The sequence below is a fragment of the Marmota marmota genome, unplaced genomic scaffold (assembly GCF_001458135.2).
Source record: "Marmota marmota marmota unplaced genomic scaffold, marMar, whole genome shotgun sequence".
Classification (NCBI taxonomy): Eukaryota; Metazoa; Chordata; class Mammalia; order Rodentia; family Sciuridae; genus Marmota; species Marmota marmota.
In genome coordinates, this window is record NW_026005674.1 from 142,572 (window position 1) to 158,020 (window position 15,449).

Below are 15,449 nucleotides of genomic sequence, written 5' to 3' on the forward strand. Positions count from 1 at the left end.
GAGGGGAGGGGAGGGGAGGGGTGATAGTAGAGGATAGGAAAGGCAGCAGAACACAACAGACACTAGTATGGCAATATGTAAATCAATGGATGTGTAACTGATGTAATTCTGCAATCTGTATATGGGGTAAAAATGGGAGTTCATAACCCACTTGAATCAAAGTGTGAAATATGATATATCAAGAAATTTATAAAGTTTTGAACAACCAACAATAAAAAAATTAAAAAAAAGAAAACATTACTTTTTTTGTAAACAAGTAGCACAAAAGCAATTAGTATTTCAGTCTCTGAAAATCATGAATACAGTCATCCATGATAATTATCAGTGAAAACAGATTGATTTTATCTGTGTAGGAGGTTAAGAAGGTTTGGAGGTCTGTGAAATTAGGCTAAAATTAACTCAAGACAAACTTGTGATTCTAGAGTACTTTGTGATCATTATCATTAGGCACTCCCACACAATAATCTTTCCTTTATAGCCTCCAGCTTTCCTTACTTTTGGTAGGACTGACTCAAGTGAACACCTTAAGTTACATTAAAAAATGCCTTTCCTTTTAAATGTCCATGTAGACTCTCCTGCCACGTGTTTGAGACCAAGCTGGTTAAAACTGACCTTGTTCCTATTTATTCTTAAGAGTTAGCTGAGATTCCTCAGAGATCACTCTTGGGGACCTGTGGGAAGCCTTTTGGTTCCTTTCCTTTTTCAGTGGTGCCACCTGCCAGTATGGATCAGTGTCTTGTTGAATATACATGGCTTATCTTGGAAGCATGAGAGATATTTACCTCTCCAATGACCCTCCTCTTTGCAGAATGTGCACTGGTTGGCTTCCTGTTCTCTAGGGTCCTCTTGATTTTCCCAAGTCAGCAGATAAGGTGACTCACTGGAGTTGCAGTGCCCATAGAGGAGCCCCATTGTTCTCTGGGTCCTGCTGACCTTAGAGAACAAGGGCCAACATATTGGCTCATTTTTCCTTGGCCCTTTTGCTTCCTTGACTTTGCCTTCCAGTTTTTGGTTTTAAACGTCTGGCAAGCCAGTTTCAGTCTTTTTTTTCCCACAAAGTTGGGTTATTTACAAGGTATCAATGGATTTAGAAGCAAATGAGACATTTATATGATGTCAATGAAACCTCAAGTCTTTTTTCCGGGTTAGAGGTGGGAAAGTTCTTAGTATTATCACTTTAAATCTAAGCTCTTCAGTGCTAAAAATGGCTATGAAATATTTTCAATTCAGTTTATTTCCTGTCCCATTCAAACTATCTTCATAAATTGTTTTCATTTTCTCATAATCTTTTAGACTATTAAAATAGTATCTAAATGAACAATTTTTAATTTTTGGTTTGCTTCCATGAAGAGTTCTCAGAAATAAGAACTACTTTTCTAACATTTTCTGTGTAACTTTTAAGATTGCTTTTCTTTTTTGAAAAAATGAGTAGCAAAATGACAAGCATCCCTATCAGCACTTTAAAACATTGTTTTATAAGAGACAAAGAGAATCAAAAAACTCTTTTGGGTAGGTTTTTGTGACTGTGTCTTCTCAGGCTTAAAACTTTACACAATTAAGCCCAGGTTCAAAGATTACAAAATTCATTAGAAAGATGAAATTATTTCTGCAAAAGATTAAAGTGAAGCTTTCCCTCAATTACACCCCATTTGTTGTTACCTTTCTTCATGCTCCCATGTTCATTCACTGGTTCATTTGCTCATTTATTCCCTTACCCACTCATTCACAAATAAACATCATACAAAGTCAAAGAAATCAAGTTTCCTCTCCTCTGGATGTATGCAAGTTGAAGAACCACTGTGTTGAAGAGAAACATACAGCTGCTTCTTATGGAAAAACAGTGGTGGGGAAATATACACCAGAGGAGTCAGAATATTTTAGCAACTCAAGCTGAACACTGAAGGGTAAGTAGGAATGAGATAAGTAGGAGGGAAGGACTTCCTAGGGTGATAGATTTGCAAAAGAATTAGGGATGGAACAACTTGTTAACTTTGAGGAACTCTTAAGTAGATGACAGATCTAGAGGGGCATAAGTTTTATGCCAAGTTCAAATTTTGTCCTGCACTGAAACATTTCAAGTAGAGGAATAAAATGATCAGATGTGAATTTTAGTAAGGCCACTTAGCCAATTGTGTGAAAGACATATTGGGGGAGGCATAGAACAACTAGAGCAAGGAAATATTAGGGGTCTACAGGAATAATGTATGCTTATAAAGAAGGCAGAAGATAAATTTATAGCCTCACTGTACTCAAAGTGATCCTCAATTAGCAGCATGCAACCCCACTCAGAGCTTGTTAGAAATAAAGAATAATCTTGTACTGTATCTCTTACCTTCAGAGTCAGCATTTTAACAAGCTCCTCAGGTGATCTGTATGTCTGGGAGGTACCATTCAGAAATAGGGAACACAGCAAGAGTAGTTAGTGGGGGAAAATAAAATTGCTATTTTAGGTATGGTGATTTTGAGGTGTTTGAGGAATATCCAATGAGGGTGATCCATAGCAGTTAAATTTATGGGTCTGGAGGCTAGAAATAAGTCTGTTTGGAGATGCAGTTTAGCATTTATCAACCTGTTGGTATTTGAAGTCATGGTCTGACCCGTTTCCTGGGATTTGCTCAGGAAAATTATATCCAGTTAGTCAGGCAAAGGCCTCAGGAAAGAACTCTAAGAAACATTAAAAGTCACAATCAGCAAAAGGTACTCCACAAGAAACAGAAGGAATTTCCAGTGGTAGAAAGAAACAATGTGAGGAGTGGGACAAGGGTTCCAAGTGGCAGGATGGTCAACATTCTCACTTTCCAGCAGAGGTTACATAAGAATAGACAAGAGTCCATTGGATTTGGCAATCCTGATGTCAGAGTAAAGCTAATGGGTGGAAATTATTCACCCATTAAGTTCTTTCTTGACCTTAGTATGTGGGGATGCAATTTATAGAGTCTGCTTTCAAAGTTCAGATGAGTAGAGTATGTGGGAGGAGCTTGGTGTGGAGTCAGCTTGCAAATGTTCTCTCTTCCACTAGATGGTACATTCTTAAAGGCTGGCACGCTGAGCAAGGAATGTTCTTATTCTTTGTAGGAGCTCCTTCTTTACATTGTCAGGTACCAGAGCTCTGCCTTTTGGAGTGATTTCAGCCACCAAGTTATCAACAGTAACATGTTCTAGTCCTTTTTCTTTAATTACCTCTTTACAGTGTGCCTTCAACTGATCCTTCCAGCCATTTTCAATTAATTTAGCTCTCAGCAACTCTTTGAGGTGTTCTCTTTCTCCAGTTTCAATTAACTTTTGGTGAATTGCTGCTCTCATCTATACACCTTTGTTCATCTTGATAACCACCATCAGCGTGGGCGAGGGCCGTCCCTTCCCAGTGATGAAATTACCCTTGCGCTGATGACCATTACCTACCACACTCTTCAGCTGCCTGGCCAGTTTCAGTCTTAGTGTTAGAGTAATGGGTTATAACTTCAATACCTATAATTTAACTGGAGTAAATATTGTACTGGAAGTCAGCATTATATCCTATCTGTCCTACAGGTGTTGGATTATTGTATCTGTGATAGGAGAAGCAAATGTGACTCCATTTTGTTTTATGACTTCATCCTGTAAAACAACCATGCCAATAGAAGGGTCATGACCAGGGCAAAATGTTCTTTTCCTTTTGCTATAGAAACCTTTAAGAACTATCTAATGCTGGCATTGTTCCTGTAACTAGGGTAACAGGGCTCTGTTTCTGTAACTGGGGTGATTGGGCTAACTGTGATTGGTTAGGCTTCCCTCCGCTTGACTGCACTCTCCTGCTTCTGTAACCTGGCTTGCTTGCATTGGATGGACACCTGAACATCACTTTTGTGGTTTTCAGGCTTATAAGGAGTGCCCTAGCATTTATTCAGGGCTGATCAGGGGAACAGCTTTATGTTTTGGTCAGCCACCACAGGTGTGCTTCAATAAAGGCTTGATTCAATTATATGTGAGTGATCTGGAAGTCAGTTTATGAAACCCCAGGATAAAGCTTTAACTATAACATATCAAATCAATTCAGGTTACTCTGTTAGAAGTAGTACTTCTACAAAACACTATCAGACAACAGTTATAAAGTTGAAAAAAAACCCACTAATGTCTATTTTGCCTTTACAAATACTCATATATTTAATACTCAATTATATACAACTTTTACTTCTTTTTGGTACCAGGGATTAAACCCAGGGGTACTTTGTCAGAGAGCCACATCCCCAGCCCTCTTTTGTATTTTATTTAGTGACATGGTCTCATTGAGTTGCTTAGTGCCTCATTTTTGCTGAGACTGGCTTTGAACTTGTGATCCTCCTGTCTCAGCCTCCCAAGCTGCTGGGATTACAAGCATGTGCTACTGCACCTGGCAAGTTTTACTTTTCTTTCTTTCTTTCTTTCTTTCTTTCTTTCTTTCTTTCTTTCTTTTTAATATATTTTTTGATTGTACATGGACACAGTACCTTTATTTTATTTATTTATTTGTATGTGGTGTTCAGGATTGAACTTGGTGCCTCACATGTGCTAAGCAAGTGCTCTTTCACTGAGACCCAGCCCCAACCCCAACCCCAAGTTTTACTTCTTTTAAAACACTTTTACAAGCCTCAATACCTTTAACAATTTACCTAAACCTTTACGTAAGTTTTCTATTATATTCCCTGTTTACTTTGAGATCACAGTAATCTTTATAACAAAAAATTTATCTTTTGAAAACAACTTTAAAAAAGCTTAATTCTAGCCTACTTCAGAGCCATCTTAACATAGGGAAGAACAGGAGGCTTAACTCAGTGTTAGAGTCTGTAAACAAGTCAAAATAACACCTGGCATTTTGCCAGGGGAATGTTAGAGTTCGTAAACAAGTCTGGATGGTGCCTGGCAAAATGCCAGAGGGAGTGGTTTGAGAAGTAACAAAAGCAAGCCATTAAGTGTGGAGATTCCTGATTGGTTGACTGATGTATCTAGTTTATGTTAATTAGATAAGCTGTGTGGAATGTATAAATACTGCTCCTGTCCTGCAATAAACGGCTCCCACTCCTGCTGTATCAACGTACACAAGTTATTCGTCACCCCCCCTGATTATTTTGCTGCAGCCGGACTGCGGCAGATGGTGGCCCGTTACGGGGAGCCCCGGGACACTCGGGGGTAAGTGACGAAAAAAAGCTGCCCGTCCATAGATAGGACGGGGGCAATCTGCTCGTCCCTAGGCAGATAGGGCGAGAGGAAAAATGGCCATTTCAAGAAAATGGAGAAGATTGATACAGTATGTTTGTGTCTTGTTTTGTCTCAGTGTATTGTATTGTCTTTGTGATGAAAATATGGAAGGGGTGAGAAGTAAATTACTAAGGGAAGAAGGCACCCCAGTGGAACCAAGAATAGTTAGGGCATGTGTTGATAAGAGCCCAGGAACTCTAGTCAGAAAGAAAAAGAAAGTTCAGAAGAAGAAGGATTATCAGGAAAAAAGTTGCAGCAAAAGGCTATTACTAAATACTTTTCGTTACCGGAGGGTGCGTGAAGCGGAGAGGCGGCTGCCAAGTGTGCAAGCCGGTCACAGCGCAGCAAGGATTTTCCAAGAGGCGGCGGCGACTGGCCCTTCCCCGCCTCCTGGCCGGAGAGCTGGCTCTTCCACTGCCGCGAGCCCAAATCCAAACCTGACCTGGAGGCACAGTCTCGCGGGCTCTTGCTCCCTGTGCCCAGTAGCAGTTTGAGTCCAGGACACTCCCCAGGGCCATCTGGGGCTGCCCAGGCACTACAGCCAGCAGAAGATGCTACTGGTGTCCCTGATGTTTGGTCATTTTCAATGCCAATAACTAAGCTACAATGTTTCTCCCACACCTGGAAGCTAATGAGTAATGAGCACTATTAAGGCTTATTTCAAATGTAAAAAACCTTGAGATAATGTACTAAATTGTTCAGAAGGTTGTTTTCTTAGTAGAATGCTACAGGATTTTCTTTAGCCATCCGGAGTTCCTGCCTTCGTCCCAGTGCCGGTAAAGACCAAGGTGGAAGAATTTCCAGTGTTGCTGAAAACCGGACGAGACTTCGGCTGAGAAACAGACGAGACTTCGGATCAAGCTAGCTGCCTGCAGAACTTACCTGGACTGTGATTTAAGCTAGCTGCCTGCAGAACTTACCTGGACTGTGATTTACCTGGACTGTGAGTTAATCTATTGAGACACTGCTTTACCTGGACTGAGACAACAAACTGTAATCTACAACAAATTGTAACTCGGTATCTTTGCTAACAGTGTCATTGCTGGTATAATTTTTCCAAGGGCTTCTTGCATGGAGCCATCAATTGGCTTGGTATTGTGGCATTTTGTATCCTCCCTTTCTGTTTGTAGCAGGTTATTTATGGTGTTTCTGTAAAAACCACTATGGTCGTTATTTAAATTAAACAAAAGGGGGAAATGTTAGAGTCTGTAAACAAGTCAAAATAACACCTGGCATTTTGCCAGGGGAATGTTAGAGTTCGTAAACAAGTCTGGATGGTGCCTGGCAAAATGCCAGAGGGAGTGGTTTGAGAAGTAACAAAAGCGAGCCATTAAGTGTGGAGATTCCTTATTGGTTGACTGATGTATCTAGTTTATGCTAATTAGATAAGCTGTGTGGAATGTATAAATACTGCTCCTGTCCTGCAATAAACGGCTCCTACTCCTGCTGTATCAACGTACACAAGTTATTCGTCACCCCCCGGTTATTTTGCTGCAGCCGGACTGCGGCAGATGGTGGCCCGTTACGGGGAGCCCCGGGACACTCGGGGGTAAGTGACGAAAAAAAGCTGCCCGTCCATAGATAGGACGGGAGCAATCTGCTCGTCCCTAGGCAGATAGGGCGAGAGGAAAAATGGCCATTTCAAGAAAATGGAGAAGATTGATACAGTATGTTTGTGTCTTGTTTTGTCTCAGTGTATTGTATTGTCTTTGTGATGAAAATATGGAAGGGGTGAGAAGTAAATTACTAAGGGAAGAAGGCACCCCAGTGGAACCAAGAATAGTTAGGGCATGTGTTGATAAGAGCCCAGGAACTCTAGTCAGAAAGAAAAAGAAAGTTCAGAAGAAGAAGGATTATCAGGAAAAAAGTTGCAGCAAAAGGCTATTACTAAATACTTTTCGTTACCGGAGGGTGCGTGAAGCGGAGAGGCGGCTGCCGAGTGTGCAAGCCGGTCACAGCGCAGCAAGGATTTTCCAAGAGGCGGCGGCGACTGGCCCTTCCCCGCCTCCTGGCCGGGGAGCTGGCTCTTCCACTGCCGCGAGCCCAAATCTAGACCTGACCTGGAGGCACAGTCTCGCAGGCTCTTGCTCCCTGTGCCCAGTAGCAGTTTGAGTCCGGGACACTCCCCAGGGCCATCTGGGGCTGCCCAGGCACTACAGCCAGCAGAAGATGCTACTGGTGTCCCTGATGTTTGGTCATTTTCAATGCCAATAACTAAGCTACAATGGTTCTCCCACACCTGGAAGCTGATGAGTAATGAGCACTATTAATGCTTATTTCAAATGCAAAAAAACCTTGAGATAATGTACTAAATTGTTCAGAAGGTTGTTTTCTTAGTGGAATGCTACAGGATTTTCTTTAGCCATCATTGCCGGAGTTCCTGCCTTCGTCCCAGTGCCGGTGAAAACAGGGGTGGAAGAATTTCCAGTGTTGCTGAAAACCGGAGGAGTCTTCGGCTGAAAAACGGAGGAGACTTCGGAGCTGTTGCTGTTTCTGCTACTACAGCTTAGGCTAGCTGCCTGCAGAACTTACCTGGACTGTGATTTAAGCTAGCTGCCTGCAGAACTTACCTGGACTGTGATTTACCTGGACTGTGAGTTAATCTATTGAGACACTGTTTTACCTGGACTGAGACAACAAACTGTAATCTATATCTTTGCTAACGGTGTCATTGCTGGTATAATTTTTCCAAGGGCTTCTTGCATGGAGCCATCAAGTGGCTTGGTATTGTGGCATTTTGTATCCTTCCTTTCTGTTTGTAGCAGGTTATTTATGGTGTTTCTGTAAAAACCACTATGGTCGTTATTTAAATTAAACAAAAGGGGGAAATGTTAGAGTCTGTAAACAAGTCAAAATAACACCTGGCATTTTGCCAGGGGAATGTTAGAGTTTGTAAACAAGTCTGGATGGTGCCTGGCAAAATGCCAGAGGGAGTGGTTTGAGAAGTAACAAAAGCAAGCCATTAAGTGTGGAGATTCCTGATTGGTTGACTGATGTATCTAGTTTATGTTAATTAGATAAGCTGTGTGGAATGTATAAATACTGCTCCTGTCCTGCAATAAACGGCTCCTACTCCTGCTGTATCAACGTACACAAGTTATTCGTCACCCCCCTGATTATTCTGCTGCAGCCGGACTGCGGCAACTCAGATGAGGCTGACCTTTTGACAAATCTTAAAAAGTGTTTTATTTCTGAATCTGACCTTTGCTCCCTTATAAAATATCATTCTACAAAGTTCTCATGTATTATTTCCTGAGTCTAGCTGAACATCAGTTAACATAATACAACATTATATCTGAAATAATGAGAGAGGTTAGGAGAGCTCTTAACTTCCCTTTTGTGGAAAAGGTGGCAGAATATTTTCCTGTTCCCCATTGTCAATCTTTGAACAAATCAGGCTCTACTTATTGTCTTCCAAAAATTCATTTTAATTTTCATCCCAGTGCAACAGTAACACAAGTTTTATATATAACATTGATAACAGGTTTTCTTTATTCAGTTAAAAAACCTTAAATGACAAAAAAAAAAGAAAGAAAGAAAGAAAAAGGAAAAAAAAATTAGCAGCCACATTTGTTATTGCTATATAAATTTGAAGGAGACTATTGCTACAGACAAGTTTATATTGAAAAAAACCAACTTGGTAAACTATTCTACTAAGCTTTACATTTAACTAAGTTTAACTTTTAAAGTAAAATTTAGAATCCATAGTGTATGGTAACCATAATACATGTCTACATGGGTGAGCAGTATTAGCAAAAATCAAAGAATAATCTTGAGTCTCTTGTACATTTAGAAAACACTGTTTATGAACAGAAATGGGCTTAATCAAGGCCAACAGATATAAGACAGAGCCCTTCTTAATATGTAAATATGTATGTATTTATTTATATCTGTTGGCAGAGACTGCCATCAAAACAAGGGTTGACTGTAGTTTCTGTTTTATTCTTTTTTTTTTTTTTTTGATGCAGCTGTTCATCCTGCCAGGACCCAAATGCATTTAGTTTGATGGGATACTGTCATAACCAGAATTGCTCTCCTCCAATGACAGATATTCCCTGGCCAAATACAGGGTTCTGTCAGATCTTAAAAGTGGAGACTATTCCTGTCCCCAGGTCATAAACTAACAGTGCTGGAACTTACTGCCATGTCCTTTGTGGTCAGTACCCTCCACCCTCCTGTGTGCAAAAGGGGTTGGAAGTTGCCCTCTGCCAACTTTTTTTCAGCCCAGGAAGCTTTCCTGGGATTTTTTTCCCAGCCTTGGGCTGCTGTCCTCTTGTCCTTGCACACCAGAGGCAGTGCCTTTTTGTGCCTTCAAATTAATGCCTGATTGTTAAGACTCCTTATCATGCAACTTCACAAATGCCTATACATGGAGAATCTCTTCCATATACTTTACCTCTGGTAGACCAAGTCCAAATGTAAGATTGTATAATAATCAAGAAAACCATTCAAAACCACATATTTCTCTTAGATAGGAGTATGAGGAAGAGATAGGAGGGCTTAGGGAGCCATGGCAAGGTGGTGAGTGAGGAGGTTAGGGGCAGGGCCAGAACAAAGGTGCATGGAGAGGGTCTTCTGATGAGGTCAACTTCCTGCTTTAGGAAAGTGCTGGTGGACACAAGCAGGGGACCTAATCAGACAGATACTTTTTTACTCATGTTCCTCAACTGGGGATCCAATAGAAAAGCTAAAACAAAGGAGGCACCCAATCAATAATAGTGAGAAGAGCATGGACAGGGGAGGAGATAAGTAAATGAGGAAATTCCATAGACCATAAAGAGAATAAGCCCCTAACTCACCAATTGGATCTCAAGCTCTGGGGTCTCTTCTCTTTGGAGACGTCTATATCTGTATCTCTGTCACTTTTGCAATAAATCTACTTCTTGCTTGCTATCTCTGTGTCCTGGTCTTCAATTCTTTGGTAAATGGAGACAACAAACCCAGAACCCCTAGATGGTAACAGTTATACCCAATAGGTGGCCCATTCAGTCAAGATCTCTCTTCTCAAGAGACTACCTACTAGTAAGATCAATGCAGCATGGCCCTTGTCTTAAAGGGCCAATAACAGTTACAAAAACCAGAGACAGACAAGAGGATCACTGAAGCCATGTTTGACAGAAATGTGGTTAAATAGAGAGAACTGCATAAACAAATTTCTTTCACATAGTTTACCTTTGAGAGATCAACTCCAACTGCCAGATTATACAAAAGGAAACACACAACCAGAAAGAATCTCAAAAACCATGGCCAACAAATGGGAATCTTTAAAATGGAGAGAGCAGCCAAGATCTTTCCCAAGAGGCTATCAATAGGATTGACACAGTATTGCCCATATCTTAAAGGGGACAGCAACAGACACAAACAAAAACATAGATAGACACTAGAGGGAATTCATAAACCCAAGGTGGGCAAACATATGAGAACCAAGAACAGACCTGAAGGGTGTAAAAATACCTGGGTTCTTGAGTTCTACTCAACCATGACTCCTACACCAGTGGAACCACAGATATCTCTACAAGGAGGGACTAGATGTTCCCATAAAGAGGAGCCATATGCGTGGAATCAGGAGTCTGAGTGTGCACACTGGGGAACTTACCTGGTGCCTAAGCGTGTCTCAACTTCACTAAGTTCAGCTTCCTTTTTCTCAAAGTAGACCAAGAGAGAGCAACCTGTATATTTTAGGGAGAAAAGGCTGGAGTTCCCCAAAGCAAAAAGCGTTGTGGCAGCTTCTGAGATAGTCCCCCAGTTCTTCCCTTTATTCATAGGAATAGCTTCTCTTGTTCAACCTGAGGCAAACTCGCCCAGTGTCCTAACTCACAAGCAGTCAGCTCTCAACATGTTTGGAAGTGGGATTGCTTGGACAGCCAGTTCTGCCCAAGAAAGCAAAAGTGGAGGCAGCTCTCAGGCCTCATCTGATGTGTCAAATTTGTTACTGAAAGTTTGATCATCATCCGTGATAGCAATTTAATAATGAGGACAGACACAGTTTTGAGAAAAAGGAAAAAGGTTTATTGCTTTGCTAGCAAAGGAGAAGCACAGAGACTCCAGTCTCAGAGGCTGTTGTTCTCCCCAGTCCCCGCCCTCTTTCTTAAGTTTTGAGCCAGCATCTCACTAACTTTCAGAGATTGGCCTCAAACTTGCCATCTTCCTGTCTCAGCCTCTAAAGTCACTGGAGTACAAGTGTATAATAGGAATTCTATGTTGCAATAAAAGGTTAACTAAAGGACCCACCACCTTCCAGTATTTCACCAAAATGACAATCACAGGGGGAAAGAGAGGCACTTGATATGTGTTCTCTAGGCCTTTTATAAATCATAGAACTGTTCCTTTGGCTACATACATGTGAATCTACAAGAAGGGTTACATTGTAGATGGCAAGGGAATGTGTACTGTTCAGAAGGGACTGCTACAGTGTTACCCAGCATGCTGTTGGTGCCATTGTAAACAAATAAATTAAGGGCACGATTATTGCCAAGAGAAATAATATGATTGTTGAGCATATTAAGCACTCTAAGTCAAGGTAACTTCCTGAAATGTGTGAAAGAAAATGATCAGAAATAGAGGGAAACCAAGAAAAAAATTCCCTGTGTACAACAGCAGCACCAGCCTGCCCTGACCAGAAAGACACACTTTGTGAAATCCAGTGGGAAGAAGCCTGAGCTTCTAGAAACAAGTCCCAATTAATTTATGGTATAACAGGTAAAAAAAGCCAATTGAGACTGAAAAAATATTAGCTAAAATGTTTGGTCAAACTATAATGAATAAATAGGAAATATAAAGAAATTTTACATTCTTCTGGGTAGGAATATAATTTTTATTGGTTTTCATATTTATTGTTTGAAGTTATAAGATTTTGAATTGTTTAGGTAATTATACTGCTCATTAAGCATTTGGTTATCCTAATCCACCAATACAAATTTAATTTGAATATGAATAGTTATAAATATGAATGTCAAATTACAGTTTATGAACAGAGAAATCCAAGGTTTACAGAGATAGTTCCTTAGTTACCTTATCAATCTTTTCTGACTGCACATTATGTTTTTCTTTTTGCAATTTTTTTTATCATCCACTATTTACTATATTCACCTAGAATTATCTATATGTATTTAAAAGATTCTTCAGAATCAATCTCTGTTATAACTTTTATTTTATTTAATGAAGTGATATCCAATAATAACATGTTGCAAGTATCTGAAGTTCATAAGGATCATAATATTTTGTAAGTAAAATATTGTGAATATTTGGAAAACAAGGCAGGTTGTTAATTTTTTAAAATTATCAAATTTTAAATATCTAATTAGATAGAACACATAAAATATTTATACTAAATATGAAGATAAACCATCTCATAAATTCTACAAATTTATAATATGAAAAATGGTATATAAATGACAAAGGCAAACATTATTGTAAAGCTGCATTTACTTTTGTGAAACGTAAATATTCAGACTTAGTAATAATACTTAAAATTGTTTTTGCAGTGTCTTAGAGTACAGATTTAGATCTAAAATATTTATTAAAAGAGACTGACTGTTGGGCTGGGGATGTGGCTCAAGCGGTAGCGCGCTCACCTGGCATTCCTGTGGCCCAGGTTCGATTCTCAGCACCACATACAAACAAAGATGTTGTGTCTGCCAAAAACTAAAAAAATAAAATGTTAAAATTCTCTCTCTCTCTCTCTCTCTCTCTCTCTCTCTCTCTCTTTAAAAAAATTTTAAAAAACAGACTGATTGTCATTTTATGCTGACAAAATATGCATAAGAGAGTTACCTAAGTTAACTTATCAATACTTCCCTATCAATATTAAATCTTCTGTCTCATCTCTGAAGCTTCCTCTGTGAGTGAGAAAGAGCAGAAAAATTTCTGGTTGTACATAATCCCAGATGCCCTTGCTCAAAGAAAAACAATAAAATATCCCCCAATAAGGCAAATTGTTAGATAATGATGTTTTATATTAGGCCTTCTCACTTTTAAATAAACTACAGACATCCACTGCGTATAATAATATCAAATGTGAGTGCTAAAAAGCAAAAGGAATCATTCTCAGATAAATTTAAACTTCTGAAGTTATTATCCAAATCCTACCTTCACAAGGTGTAGGATTTCCTTTTATGGTAAGAAAATGTATTTGTCATATCCATGTCAGTCATGTTGTTGGTCATTAGAGTAGTAACACTAAGATTTATTTACACATACACATTACATACACATTGATTCACATACAAATATTTATTTATTCATAAAACTCTTATATGAAGTACTGCAAAAAGAATATGCATACATTTCTAGAAAGGAGGATAAGAAGAACTAAGAGCTAAGGTCAGTATGTCATTAAGGAAAATCCCCCACCTAGGATATTTAGCTATGCTTCTTGTAGATGAAAAAAAGAAACTATAATTAGATAAAACCTACAAGTCCCCAAAGTCTGAGAGAATGCTTGGGTGTGTTTTGCATTTCTCCCTAACTTGGGTCCCTTGCCAGCAACCTTTTTATTGCCTACTTAAATTCTTTGTTTCTCAAGGTGTAAATCAAAGGATTAAGTGAGGGTGTCACCACAGTATAGAAAAGGGTGAGGAATTTTCTGTGATTCTGTGTGTACTTGCTCTTGGGTTGTATATACACAGAAATTATAGTCCCAAAGAACAGAAACACAACAATCAGGTGAGATCCACAGGTCCCAAATGCTTTCCTCCTGCCTTCAGTGGATTTTATCCTCAGCATACTCCTAACAATGCAGCCATAGGAAACCAGGATAAACCCCAGAGGTATAACTACATAGAGGAAAGTAGCTATGGAGAGCTCATTTTCAAAGAAGGTTATGTCCACACAAGCAATTTTAATCAGTGCAGGCTCCTCACACATAAAATCATCCACTCTGTGGTGGCTGCAGTGAGGCAGCTGGAAAACAAGGGTGGTATGAACTGTGCACTCCACAAAACCACTGGTCCAGGCCACAGCTGCTAGTTGCTGGAGAAGCTTTGGGTGCATGATAACACCATAGTGGAGTGGTCGACAGATAGCATTGAAACAGTCATAGGTCATAACAGTCAGGAGGACACACTCTGTGGAGTCCAATCCCAGAGCAATGTATAACTGGATCACACAACCAGTGTAACTGATGGTCTTCTCAGGGCCCTTGAGATTCCAAAGCATCTCTGGGACAATACTGATAGTAAAACAGAGGTCCAGAAGGAGAGATTGGAGAGGAAGAAATATATAGGTGTGTGGAGTTTGGGATTCAAGTATGAAACAAGTATGATCACTGTGTTCTCCATCAGTGTCAAAATGTAGATAACAGAGATGACCAGAAAAAGAATCATCTCCAACTGAGGCCAGTCAGAGAATCCAAGTAAGATAAAGCCTGCTGGGTTGCTAAAATTGAACCCCTTCATTGTTCCTCAATTGAGACTCATCTTTCTTGATAATTTGTATTTTATTCCTGTGGGAAGAAAAAAATCCTATACTGTAACAAATAGAAAAAATAACAAGCATTTCAATACTGGAATTATATATAGAGGTCAAATAGCAAAACTGATTTGAGACATATGTGAACTATCTGAAAATAAACACATCAATGTGGAAACTGTGAATAAGCAAAGAAGTTGAAAATAAAATGATTTCTACATGCATTGATACATTATAGTTATACAATATATAAAATAGATACATAAATTAAAAAATATATAGACTAGACAGGACTTAGAGAACATATATCTAGTTGAGATACAGTAAGATTAATTATAATAATTATAATATTAAGCATGAATGGTTAGACATGACTATCGTTCATATTCATTGCTTTTCTATGAAGCAAGCAACTACTAAAGGTAGAATCAACCAGCAGTAAAACTAAGGATAGCTTCTGTGATTTCTCTATTGGAGACATCAGTCTGATTTACAAATATTGCTCTCTAGAAAAATCTAATTCATACTTTTTAATAAGCAACCACTACCCTTGATGACTCTTAGGCCCACAAGCTTTAAGATGCTTTTATTGTAAAAGTACACAAAGAAAACCACCTTTTTTAAAGTAAATTATATAGACTGTATAATTCAAACTATTAAATTGCAAAGAATAATGTCGCAGCCCCTTGCCCGCAAGGAAGACGCAACACTCAGGAATCTTCTTTCAGCAGTTTATTCAGGCCCCTGACAGTTCTTCTTCTCTCCCCTCGGATGCCCCTCCCAGCCTTAATAAAGCATCTCAAGCCCCAATGCAAAGCAGCCACGTG

General features: G+C 39.4%; 2 pseudogenes; both read right to left on the reverse strand.

Moving 5' to 3' along the window:
- Positions 1-2,782: 2,782 nt before the first annotated feature.
- On the reverse strand, positions 2,783-3,351 carry LOC107160824 (annotated as a pseudogene).
- Positions 3,352-13,677: 10,326 nt separating this feature from the next.
- Positions 13,678-14,609, reverse strand: LOC107160808 (annotated as a pseudogene).
- Positions 14,610-15,449: the final 840 nt, after the last annotated feature.